At 32.9% G+C, this 12,194-nt stretch overlaps 1 non-coding gene across 1 annotated transcript; it reads right to left on the bottom strand.

The window, feature by feature from the left end:
* Window positions 1-255: 255 nt before the first annotated feature.
* On the bottom strand, window positions 256-11,628 carry LOC105323934 (uncharacterized). Its single transcript, XR_010712511.1, has 7 exons — window positions 11,492-11,628; window positions 6,150-6,211; window positions 2,987-3,134; window positions 2,717-2,769; window positions 2,325-2,570; window positions 846-2,226; window positions 256-597 (listed from the first exon to the last, which is right to left on the bottom strand). It is a non-coding gene; the product is annotated as an uncharacterized protein (transcript).
* Between the last annotated feature and the right edge of the window lie 566 nt (window positions 11,629-12,194).

Here is a 12,194-nt window from a genome sequence, read left to right as displayed (position 1 = left end):
AACGGACTTTGAATTCCTCATTTAGCAAAACAAAAATATCCATCTCCTTCCCTGAAATGTGGTTTTAAATTAATGATTTGATGATTTTGGGTAGATTAATACAAATTAATATGAATTTTTTTCAGGAAGAAAAACCACTAGACAGATACAGAGGTTTCATTCTTACATTGTAATATTGTCAAATTATGACGTCATACGCTCCGTCATTGCCTCTCTCGCGCTGACCATACAGCTCTATAACAGACGGGTCAATGTTTCTCTTTAAGGACAGAATGCTGTATTCTGTTGGTATTTGGAAGTGTTCATAGTTGTTTGCCATTTCTTCCTCACCGCTTGTCTCCGTATAGGAATTGATATAATGTCGTTTTGAAACGCTTTCATAGTACATATCAAATGTTTCTTCATTTAAGGTCTCTTCACTGCATGCCGCAAAATGATTAAAATCTGTACCAGGGACTGTATTTCTATCCATCATTTGAGATAATCTCAAATCGTCATATACGTTACTTAATGCGTCTCTCCTCTCTTCAGAGGCGTGTCCTTGAGTGGAATGAGTAGGGGATACAATATTTGCAACTTCAATGTTTTGTTCGGCTACTGAAATAAGTTAAGATTGCATTAACATAAATTATAACTGCATCAATTGTTTTCTTTGAAAATAATGCTTAACGAAATAGTTGAAGTTACAAGAAGCGTCCCCATGGTCTTCTTCTGTATACGAAAACGACCAATGTTTTTTTTAAATCTATTAAAGTAAAAGCAAACGTGTAGTTACTCACCTTGGTAGAATAATTACTGATCATAAAGCATTGTGAATACGGACTTTTATCTATATATAAAGATACCTTGATCTTAAATTAAATACTCCTGCAACAACTAAAACAACGAAAACAGCTCCGATCAAAGCAAACGAAATTTCTTCCCACTTGGACGTCCACTGGCGGACTGCTGTCAAAGAAATCCGTTTACTTATACAGGATATGAAAAACTTCATGAAATATTAATACTATGATGTCTGCAAATAAAAAAAAAAGCAATACATATAAAAAAAGAAAAAAATATTGTTCTCAACTTTTTAGGTTGTATATATTTATATGTTTGGAACAAAACTAATAAATAATTAATTTTATTGAATAGCTTAATAATCTGATATCATTTTTGTTGTGCGCTATATATAATGAACTTAAGCTTTTATACTTACAAAAAATAACTGGACACCAGGATTTGTTTTTACAAAAGAAGTGTTACATAAAAATAATGATAAAGGCAAGTGAACAAATATCAAAGAGTGTGCTTTTTAATTGCAGCATGAAAAAAATATATTTACTTATTATGTCCTGTTGAAAATTATTTGGTTTCAAGAATCATCAAACTCGCGTAACGATACTGTTGTTCTAACCGGAAGTACGATAACAGGTGTCGAAAATGATTAAATGATTTGATTTTCAATCAAAAACAACAAACAATGTTAAAATAAATGTCTGATCAGAAAATGAGACATCTTCTATTCTTAACACAATGAAATCTTGTCAATGAATTATTTTGTAGCAATTTGCTTCCCAATAACAAAGAATGCATTTTTGTGATTTTTCAAATGCGTATAAATATTTCATATGCCTGCGTGAAGATTTGCTAACAAAATTTAACACAAAGATTAAATAACAATTTATAGAAAATGGGTTTATAATTGTTTTATTCGTTCGTAAGGTTTCACTTGAAAGAATATTTACTTTTAATTATTTGTTTGCTCGTTTAGTGAAATTCATGATGATATTGCATTTGCTTTAAAAGGCGTTGCTAAACATGTTTATGAATTAATTAACGTTTTTACTCTCCTATTTGGGAATTAGTTATTACATGTAAAAACTTTACTAAAAACTTAATCTTTTAAATATGAGCTGTTATCATTGTATGGAAAGTGTGCTATATAGAAATATTTTTATACTTTTCTAACAAGTGTGTACTTTTCTACACAAGTGGTCCCATTTTTTTAGTTAGACTATTTTATTTTTAACTAAACATGCTGTATTAAGGGTTCTAAGAAAAAATGCACAGTGCTTCATTTTATATGAAAAAAGTAATCAGTTGTTGATGTGACTGAATTTTCGTCATCTGTGTCTCTTTTTGTTTGTAGACAACCGTCGACTATGTCACATAATTGGTTAATTGTACAGTTCGTCGGACATGTCTATGTACAGTTTACACCTGAAATCCCACCCGGACATTCTTAAACAGAAAAATCAAAACAATACATAAATGGTTTAAATCATTAGTGGGGAAATGTATTAGTTTCTTTTGCATTTCGAACATATTTTAGTATTAACCTTTAGTTATTCCTGTAGCAATCGTTGTTATTTCTGTGACAACCGTTGTTACTTCTGTAGCAACCGTAGTTAATCCTGTATCAATCATCTTCCCATTGTCTGTGTCATTATTTTTTGGAATACAGCCTTTGACGTGGTTACAAAATTGGCCATCAGAGCAGTTGCATGGTATCATACATAAACGACCGAACAAATTATTTGGACATGTCTGACTACAGTTCACACCAAATGTTCCAACTGGGCATTCTAAATAAAAGTAAATAAGATACATGTTAAAACTGAATTTTATCAGCACTATATATGGTGAATTTCATTGAATAAATACATTACATAACTGTGCGCATTTTATGTTTCAGGAAATACTAAATTTTAATTCACATTGATTTATATACCTGTACAGTTACCATCTAAAATATAGTAGTTTGGAATACATGGAAAGTTGTCTCTGAAAAAAAAGAAGAAAAATAATATAGTACCAGTCTTACGTTGAGTCAAAAGAGTTGAATCTAACTGAAGTGAAATTGATAGGTCTTACTCCTTTATCAAATATGAAAATTCGTCATTTACCGGTAAATTTTTAGAAATAAATACCATTTAAACAGCTGCAAATCTCAAAAAAGAGAAACAAATAAGATTGCGGTTACAGTTAGTTTTAAGCTTACCCAGTGGTTGTGAAGTTATTGATGTTACAGCCATCGACCGGGTGACAATATTGATGACGACAAAAACACTCTTTCTGACAAAACTGACCATAGAAGTTCTTTGGACATATAGAAGAACAGTTCAGACCAAAAGTTCCAGCTGGTCAATCTTGGTTGAATACAAAATGTGATTAGCATCAGTAGAAGTCTGATTTACCTACGCTTTATAGGTTGTCTCATTTATTGTTTGAAAATATGATATCAAGACACGTATTGTCTATGATGAAGTTCTAAGATCCGTTGTGATAACGAACAGTGTTTAAAACTAGAGACGAGCTCGTTGCAAGCAACGATTAGGTTTTCCGTCGTAGCTGCGTCATAATTGTGACGTATTACAAAAAATTGATAGCTGACCATAGTACAATATTAGATGTATAAACACTGAGAAACAAATTATTATATTTCTGTGACCGCGTAGATTTTACGGTGCTAGAGAATTCGTCTGGATATGCATCGGTCGTGTGCAGTACGAACCGGGTGAGGGAATGTTGGCGTAAAGTGTATAAGGTATAAGGTTGTGGCGCGCCGTGGGCCGTAAGCTAAAACGAAGGGTAGGTTTGCCGTATTCCCGAAGGTCTACCAGTATACAGTTCCAGAGAAATAAACAGGCAATTGATGCAGGATTCCACAAAAATTGGACGAGACTCAACGATGGCAACATTATAACAATTTGTATAAAACAGACAGACATGTTACAGACAAGTCGGATATGGCCAGTAGTGGCTTCCGGACTCAAGACTCTGGGAGAGTCGGACGTGGCCGGGGCTGGCCGCCGTATTCCAGACTGCGCATTGACAATTGTACATAACTACATGTATTTATAAGAATCTTAACAATGAGTATAAATTGACAGGTAATGATATAAATACGCTGAGTGAAAGGTTCACAGATATAAAATAATTAAATAAACTCAATGAGTCTTTGATGTCCAAGAAATGAAAATCTGATAATTGCACAATGTTGTTTTAAGAGATTAACAGTCCTTGATACATGACACTCTGTCTCTTTGAAATCACATATAAAGTCTGAAAAGTGTAAATCACTAAATAAAAGAGTAACTTTGTAAGAAATAAACTCTGAGAAAAAATTACGAAACAGATGTTGAATTTTACAAGTAAAGTCCAAAAAAAAAATTATAATTGAACAGTGCATTTTGCACGATGATACTACATGTTTATAAGCAAATACAGATCTTAACACGTTGTCTCTAGTTTGATTCGCCGCATTTTATTCACAGAGTGGGACTGTGGTTATGCCCGGTACGAAAGTAAAAAGACCATTGGCAAACGTTTTACACGCATTTTTATCGAACGCAAGCGCCAATGAATATCTTAGTATATATGCGGAGATCCTGGAAATTTTACAGGGGGTTTTGAAGAATAATTTTGTATTTTAAGGAGGTGGAACATGCCCGGATCAGAAAATTTTTCCGGTGGGTGTTGAAAAGTCAGATGGTTATTTGAGTTTGCCTAGGGATGTTCGAGGCATATTTGGTAAGTTTATAATGTACACATAATTTAAAGAAATTTCGCTGGGGGGGGGGGGGGGGGGGGCTGGAACCCTTTCCCTTCTAGATCCGCGCATGGAGAAGACCGATGCCTGTAATTTTACTTTAATTTTAACCATTTTTATTTAATTATTCATGTTCATAATTATCAGAAAACCAATATTACCTTTCAAAGCAGTTAAAACTTAAAACTTAAGATACAAACCATTTAGTCTCGGTGAGTATTGCGTCCGCGTACAAAAGAAATGGCAATTTTCAAGAAATTCGGATGGACGATCTGTGTCCTAGGTCGTCCATCCGATTCTTTTTCAGACTAAAAGCTACAGACCTGCAGTTAGAGTGTCAATCTTATTAATTATGTCAATTTGTTTGTCTCAAAGAATCATTTTTTTTAAGCAATGAAGTTTTACCTTAAAAAAAAAAAAATCGGGCACAATTTTCAATGTTAGCATTTTACAATTTTCTGGTCTAATAAAATTTAAAGAAACAACTCTTCATTGCTTAATCCGAAATATTGCATGAAAAAAATTTTACATCGCATTTTTTAAATTACAAAAGGATATTCAAAATGAACTTGGATTAACCGCTAAAAAACAGGCATAAAGAGAGACTGAGAACTAATTTCTTCTCTTTTTTACATAAAAAAAAATATCAAAAATAAATCAAAATATATTTTTCCTTTTACCGTTAATGAAAATGTAGATCAGCAAGGGGTTCTTTGTCGTGCAAGTACCTACTTAACAGATTGTTACACGGGTCTACAACGATGACAAATATCGAAAAGGCAATATTGTGGGTAAAGGATGAATGTGTAGTTTGTTTTTTAAGTTTATTTTTGATACATGTTATTATATTTATCTGGATTGGTTATGTTTGTTGGTTTATTTTGTTTATTAAAGAGGGGAATAAAGAAATGAGTAATTTCCAGGCACGTAGCATCGTTTTTGAAAGAGGGGGGGGGGGGGGGGGCAAACTCATCCGACAAATCTTGACAAGCAATAAAGAAATTTTTTTCTTCTGAATTTTCAAAAAACTTTTCAAAATTTCACTCATAATTTCATGATTTTCATACCATTTTTTTTACATGCTACCAAAATGGGGGGGGGGGGGGCAACTCCATGATAATTCATTTTTTTTACGTAAGTTTTGAAAAAATAGTTGCTGCGAGAAAAAGAGGGGAGAGGACATCTTTATGTAATATAACATGTGAAACTGATTACATTCCACCCACAAGCTTGAAATAAACAATCTGCCAGTCATCGTTAAAGCTAAACCCCCTAGACAAAAGAAGTCGTTAAATTTTACTAAAAGGGGAATAACTCAAAACCGGATAGGGATTTTTCTCAACTAAAATATGCAACGACAACACCACGCGGCATGTTATCAGTCCTGAACATTTCAAAACAATCGGTGAACAAACAAGCGAGATATTAAGGATCAAAGTTGGCGTCTAGAAGAAAAAAAAAATAATAAGAAATTTGAAAATTTTTCAGAATAATAGTAAGGTTTTCAGCTCCCAGCGGAAAACCTTAATAAAGTATTTATAACAGAGCATAATGCAAACATAAATAATATATAAAATATAGACAAAAATTCATTTACTGTCAAATTAGTTACCTGTACAATTACCATTGACTTTGTAATAATCTGGACAACACTCAAAGGTCTTGTGGTTGTCACTGAAAATAAAAACATAATTCAGCTATTCAATATCACACAACTATGGCTCTTTGATGAGGTCAATGCAGGGATTTATAGACCTTATGATAGTATATCAAACGAGGACGAAGCCTGAGGTTAATATACTCTTATCAGGCTCCGGGGCCATAAAACTTAGCCGATCGCTTTTGATCTCAGTCTCTTTTTAACAAAAAGAATATATAGTGTTAAAGTGGGACTTAGATCCAAACTGAGCTTGTCTAAGTTTTATGGCACAAGGGCCAGGTCTATTCAATCATTATTGACTGATATCAAAAGGCTATGATTGTTTTTATTGTAAAAGATAAAAAACCAAATCTCTGTAAGTGTAAAATTATAGTGAAATATTGGCTGCACTACGTATATGCGTTGATTTCGTTAAAGTGACGTCAAAATGTCACAAAATTATTATGTTGTCATGAAAATCTATTTCTAGTATAAAGAAGTATCTATATATTTTTGGATTTAAGCATAGTAAGTTAAAAAATAAAATTCATAGCACGGTCATATGATAGAAATTGACCGTTCATATGCATGAAAAAAAAAGAGAATCTTTTTATGAATTGACATATCGTCGCTTGAGAACCATAATGTTCTATGTGCCATTTTTGAAAAAAATGAGTTCTATACATCACTGATATCCTTACAATCACCTCTTTCTTAACACAATACAAAGTTATGGAGAAAATGATCAAATACAAAGGTATAAACAATTCTTTTCTGTTCTATCTCCAAAACCCTTAAATTGATCAGAACCAAAATGTTATATGTCCATTGACCAATGGCATTGTGTCTTGACCACATGTGGCTATGTGTTTTCAATGCAGATGGACGACAACAAGATTGGGTCAGTATAATTCTATTATTTTTAATGTTTTTTTCATTGTTTATCATAATTCTTATAATATTATGACACAGGAGGAGTTTCAGCGTAAAATAATATTCACATAATGTTCAAAATATCAATAAAAAGCAGTTTTAACAGGCAACAAACTTCCAAATGGAGATAGAACATTCTGATTTTAAACATATTTATCTTTTGTTAGAAATTGGAACATTAAACCAATATTGTGATGCTTTTTCATTTTTATTGATTTGAAGCAAATGTGGGATTTTTAAACAATTTCTGATATAACTTAATAAATTTATGTATTTCTGTTAAAGGTTAAAGTTGACGGAACTCCCAGACAACATATTAGTGTCTATTTTCAAATTATTTGATCTACAATTTTTACTCCAAGTAGTCAATAGAACATGTAAGCGGCTACATTCACTTATTGAAGAGAATTCAATACTGTGGCGTTTCTTTGAATTTGACATAGAACTTGCTGTAAAATCATCGGATCTTGAAAGAATTTTGCAACATTCGAGCTGCTTCAGAAAATTTTTATTACCACGCTCAAATTTTGAAATCCAGATTCCAAACACAATTATTGAGGGTTCCTTGGAGAGGTGTAGGTACTTATATTGGTTGGATCTATCTGACAGTACAATTACTTCGCTCTCATTCCTTCGGAAGACCCCAGAACTAGAGGTGTTAGACTTAACAGGCTGCAAACTTCTGCATGACAGTGAATTTCTTGAAATTCATAACTGCACAAAATTGGACCACCTATTCTTATCATTTACAAATATAACGCCATATACATTTGTTGCAGTAGCATCAAAACAGAATCTTTTTACTCTGGATGGGTGTGGAATAGAATTGAATGTGTCACAGTGTAAAAGGATTCTAAAAGAAAATTGCAGACATCTTCAGTACTTTTCTTTATCTCTAGCTGCTTCAGTTAACCATTATTTGTTTGAAAGCGAGATTACATCAGTTTTTTGTGACTGTCAATTTAACATTTACAAAATATGAATGTTGAAGAAGCTTTGATGTTGCTTGATCGCTTATGTGAAAATGACAACTCAAGCAATCAGACCTACGAAGTTGACCCTGTCATAGTGTTGTCTTCTGATGCCACATTATCTCTAAGCAACTTGAATTCAAATCCAGATAAGCAAACAAACGATTTTAATTCTGATAGTCACATTGAAAGTACTATTGATAGCAACAACAATTCGTTTAACATCGAGGAGCCTGAAAACTTATTTGAAAGTTTTGAAGAAGAAAGCTCTATTGAAGATCCCAACGATCCAGACTTTAACATAAATGAGGAGAATGGCGATTCATCAGATGGAGAGGCCAATAATTTGGATGCATTTGAGGCGTCAACAGCCACTGAGGAAGAATTTGAGGCGTCAACAGCCACTGAGGAAGAAAGCCTTTCAGAAAATGTTCAGTCAGAAGACACCACTAGGGATGATACTGAAGAAAATACTCTAATTGGTGATAGCAGTTCAGGAGAGGATATAGGTGCAAGAAAAAGCAGAAAGCGGACACGAAACGAAGATCAATGGAAAAAGAATATAAGAAAGAGACAACGTCAATCAGGGAAAGAATACAAGGACTCAAAAGGAAATATCCAGCGAAAAAGAGAAATAAAGAACAGAAAAGATTGTAATGGAAAATGTAAATTTCGATGTAGCTTAAACATTACATCCGAGGAAAGGGATGTTATATTCACCAAGTTTTGGAATTTATCAGATGATGGAAAGAATGCATTTTATGCCAAAACAACAGAGCGGACGGTGAAAGAACGTGTGAGAACTACAGCTGCTAAATCGAGACGCAAATACTTATATAGATACTTTTTTGCAAAGGGGGAGGAAAAAGTTAGAGTTTGTAAGGAATTTTACTTAAGTTCCATTGACATAAGTCAAAGAAGAATTGAGTGGTTTCATGACAAGGCAGCTAGAAATGAGTTCACAGACAAAAGAGGTAAACACACAAAATCACGAACTACAGATGATGCACGGACCTTTATAAGAGAGCATATTGAGTCCTTCCCTAGGATGCCATCTCATTACTGTAGAACATCCTCTTCAGATCTTAATTTGTCTAAAATGTATAATCTCTACGTTGAGAAGTGTGCTGAGAATGATGTTGTACCTGTGAAGTCTCACATGTATCGCAATATCTTTAATACAGAATTTAACCTAGGCTTCCATGTACCAAAAAAAGATAGGTGTGATCAGTGTATGGAGTATCAGGCGGAAACAGATGCAAACAAGGTAACAAGAACATTGCAAGAAAAGTTCGATGTGCATCAAAAAGATAAATCTGAAACACGTGAAGAACGAGAAAGTGACAGAAAATCAACTAACAAAACAGAGGCCATCCTTTGTTTTGATTTGCAGAATGTCCTGACTTGTCCGAGAGCAAATGTTTCTAATTTTTTCTACAAGCGAAAACTGAATGTTTTCAATTTAACTGCCCATATTGTTCATTAGATAAAAAAGCATATAATGCAATATGGGCAGAATGCATTGCCGGTAGAGGCGCAAATGAAATTGCAAGTGCCCTCCAAGTTATCCTTAGTGCTGTCTTGAAGGACCATCCACAAGTCAACTCGATAATTCTGTGGTCTGATTCCTGTGTCCCACAGAATCGTAATTCTGTGATGTCTCTAGCCTTTAAGACCTTTATGTCCCAAAACCCTAGCATAAATAAGATAGCTCAAAAGTTCTGTACACCTGGACACTCCTCCATCCAGGAAGTTGACAACATTCACAGTCACATGGAAAAAGGCCTCCGAATATCTTAAATTTACAGTCCTGTTTCTTTGCTACGAGTTTTAAGAAATATCAGGCCTAAGCACTCAAAGGTCATACAATTACAAAAATCCCACTTCTACAATTTGCAGAGAGTTTCATCAACTTTGAAATTTAGTAACGTGCCATACTCAAAAGTAAAGCATATCCAGTATGTATCAGGGAAACCTTTTCATGTGCAGTTCAAAATGTCCTTTGCAGACATAGAGTTTACAGATGTTTCCATAAGAAGTCAGACTACGAGAAGCAAGGACCCATGTCCAAACATTTATCTTCCTTTGCCAAAGAATATCTCAAAGTCTCCTGTTCTTTCCAAAGAAAAGAAACATGATTTCGAATCTATGTTAAGATTCATGCCCCTTCAAGACCGTGAATTCTTTGAGGTATTTTGCCATTTGAAAAGGAAGTAATAGCTACCTACTTATATTTCAAGCAGAAAAACATTGAGTTCCTACGTAGAAATTAGTTATGAGAAAATGTTGCATTTTTTAATTTCTAGCATTTTGAGTTTTGCAATTTTGCATCATTTAGATGTTCAAACTTATGTTTAATGTTGAGAAAAGCAACTTATTGTTCTGAGCATTACTATTAAAGTATAACAAAACATTTTTGTGGTTCTTTTTCAATTATTTTTGAATCCATATTATCCCCCCCCCCCGACTTTAAATAAAAAATAGAAAACTAAGCTATATAACCTAACTGCATACCATTCTCCAGTTATGAAAATATATTAGTTTCATAAAAATAAAAGTATTATTTATTAATTAGTCACTTTTTATTTTCATATAATATGGTGTATCTCCAAATATATTTTTTATTTTTATATAATACATAAAACCAATTTGTGCTATTTCCAAATACAATATAACTATCAATAGATATGCAAAAAGGTTATGTAACAGTGTTCTATCTCCAAATGAACAACGTCGAATTTGATATTTTTGGAACCCTTACAGCCAACTACAGTGTCTATATTAACAGAAATAACTCCCACAAATATAAATGTTAAAGGTTTAATTCAATTGGACATATGCATTAAAAGATATAGGGTCTCAAACTTTGAGTTCAATTTTCTCAAAATCAACTTTTTGGTGATAGAACAATATGGTTCTCATGCGACGCTATGGATAACAATGTTCACCAGAAAAATGTTTTTACTCAAAAAATGTAAAATAATATCCTACTTGAAAACGGCATATCAATTTCTTTACAGTATGCTATGAAGTTTACAGAAAACAGTAAATACGGGAAATTATGTTAGTTTTAACATGGTGATTCTATTTGTAAATACATTGCTAATATATTTTTTACTAATACGCATATCAATCTTGACCAGCACATGTTTCCGGATTTGGTTCCTTAAGTCTTCTCTTTATTAAACTTTGGCAAATAATATATTTATATATATATATATATATATAGAGAGAGAGAGAGAGAGAGAGAGAGAGAAAGAGAGAGAGATAGAAAGAAAGAGAGAGAAAGAGAGAGACGGAACAGACAGAGACAGAGACAGAGAGAGAGAGAGAGAGAGAGAGAGAGACAGAGAGAGAGAGAGAGAGAGCGCGGAAGACTAACCAAAAAAGTGCATGTATCTTATAACCTACCTGTTACATTAAAAAAATATTGTACAAGCCATGAATTGGAATATTACATAGAAAAAACATTCAACATTCACTAAATGCATTTCTGCGAGTTATTTTTGTTTTTTGTTTTGTTTAACTGAAGGGGTGAAACGGAGAACACGTACATTTGTAATACATACAAGGAAATTGTGTACATAAATGATTTAATAAAAAAATTTCCTTGAATAGATAATAGATTATTCAATTATATTGAGGATCTATGTTTATCTTGGTCGTGCCGAGAGTGCGGTATATGGAATAACTTTAAATTGCATATTCGTTTAGATAAATTGTTTTGAATTTATTTCTTTTTATTTAAACACTATTTGACCAGAAAAAATTCTTTATTAAAGTGTATTTTGCTTACTCATTTTACAAGCCTGAGTTGAAAGGTGAGAGGTGTTTTAGACGAAAATGACAGAAACAAGCAATTTTATGATTTTCCAAGGTACTTTTCTTTTTATGAAATTTTATTCATTATTCCCATTTTCAACATTTGATAGTGTAACATACTCTATAGGTTCTGATTTACATGTATAAAATTAAATCTTGAAAAAGTGATAGACGTTTAGCATGAATTAATGCAAATATATAGAAAATGTCTTAAAACAGTTTAAAGCCATTTTTTTACGAGAATTTTACCTTTGAAGCCATATATCTAAAATTTGACATCACTAACACCCAT

This window comes from Magallana gigas, chromosome 3, assembly GCF_963853765.1.
Source record: "Magallana gigas chromosome 3, xbMagGiga1.1, whole genome shotgun sequence".
Taxonomy (NCBI): Eukaryota; Metazoa; Mollusca; class Bivalvia; order Ostreida; family Ostreidae; genus Magallana; species Magallana gigas.
This window is presented reverse-complemented; position numbering and strand designations above follow the sequence as displayed.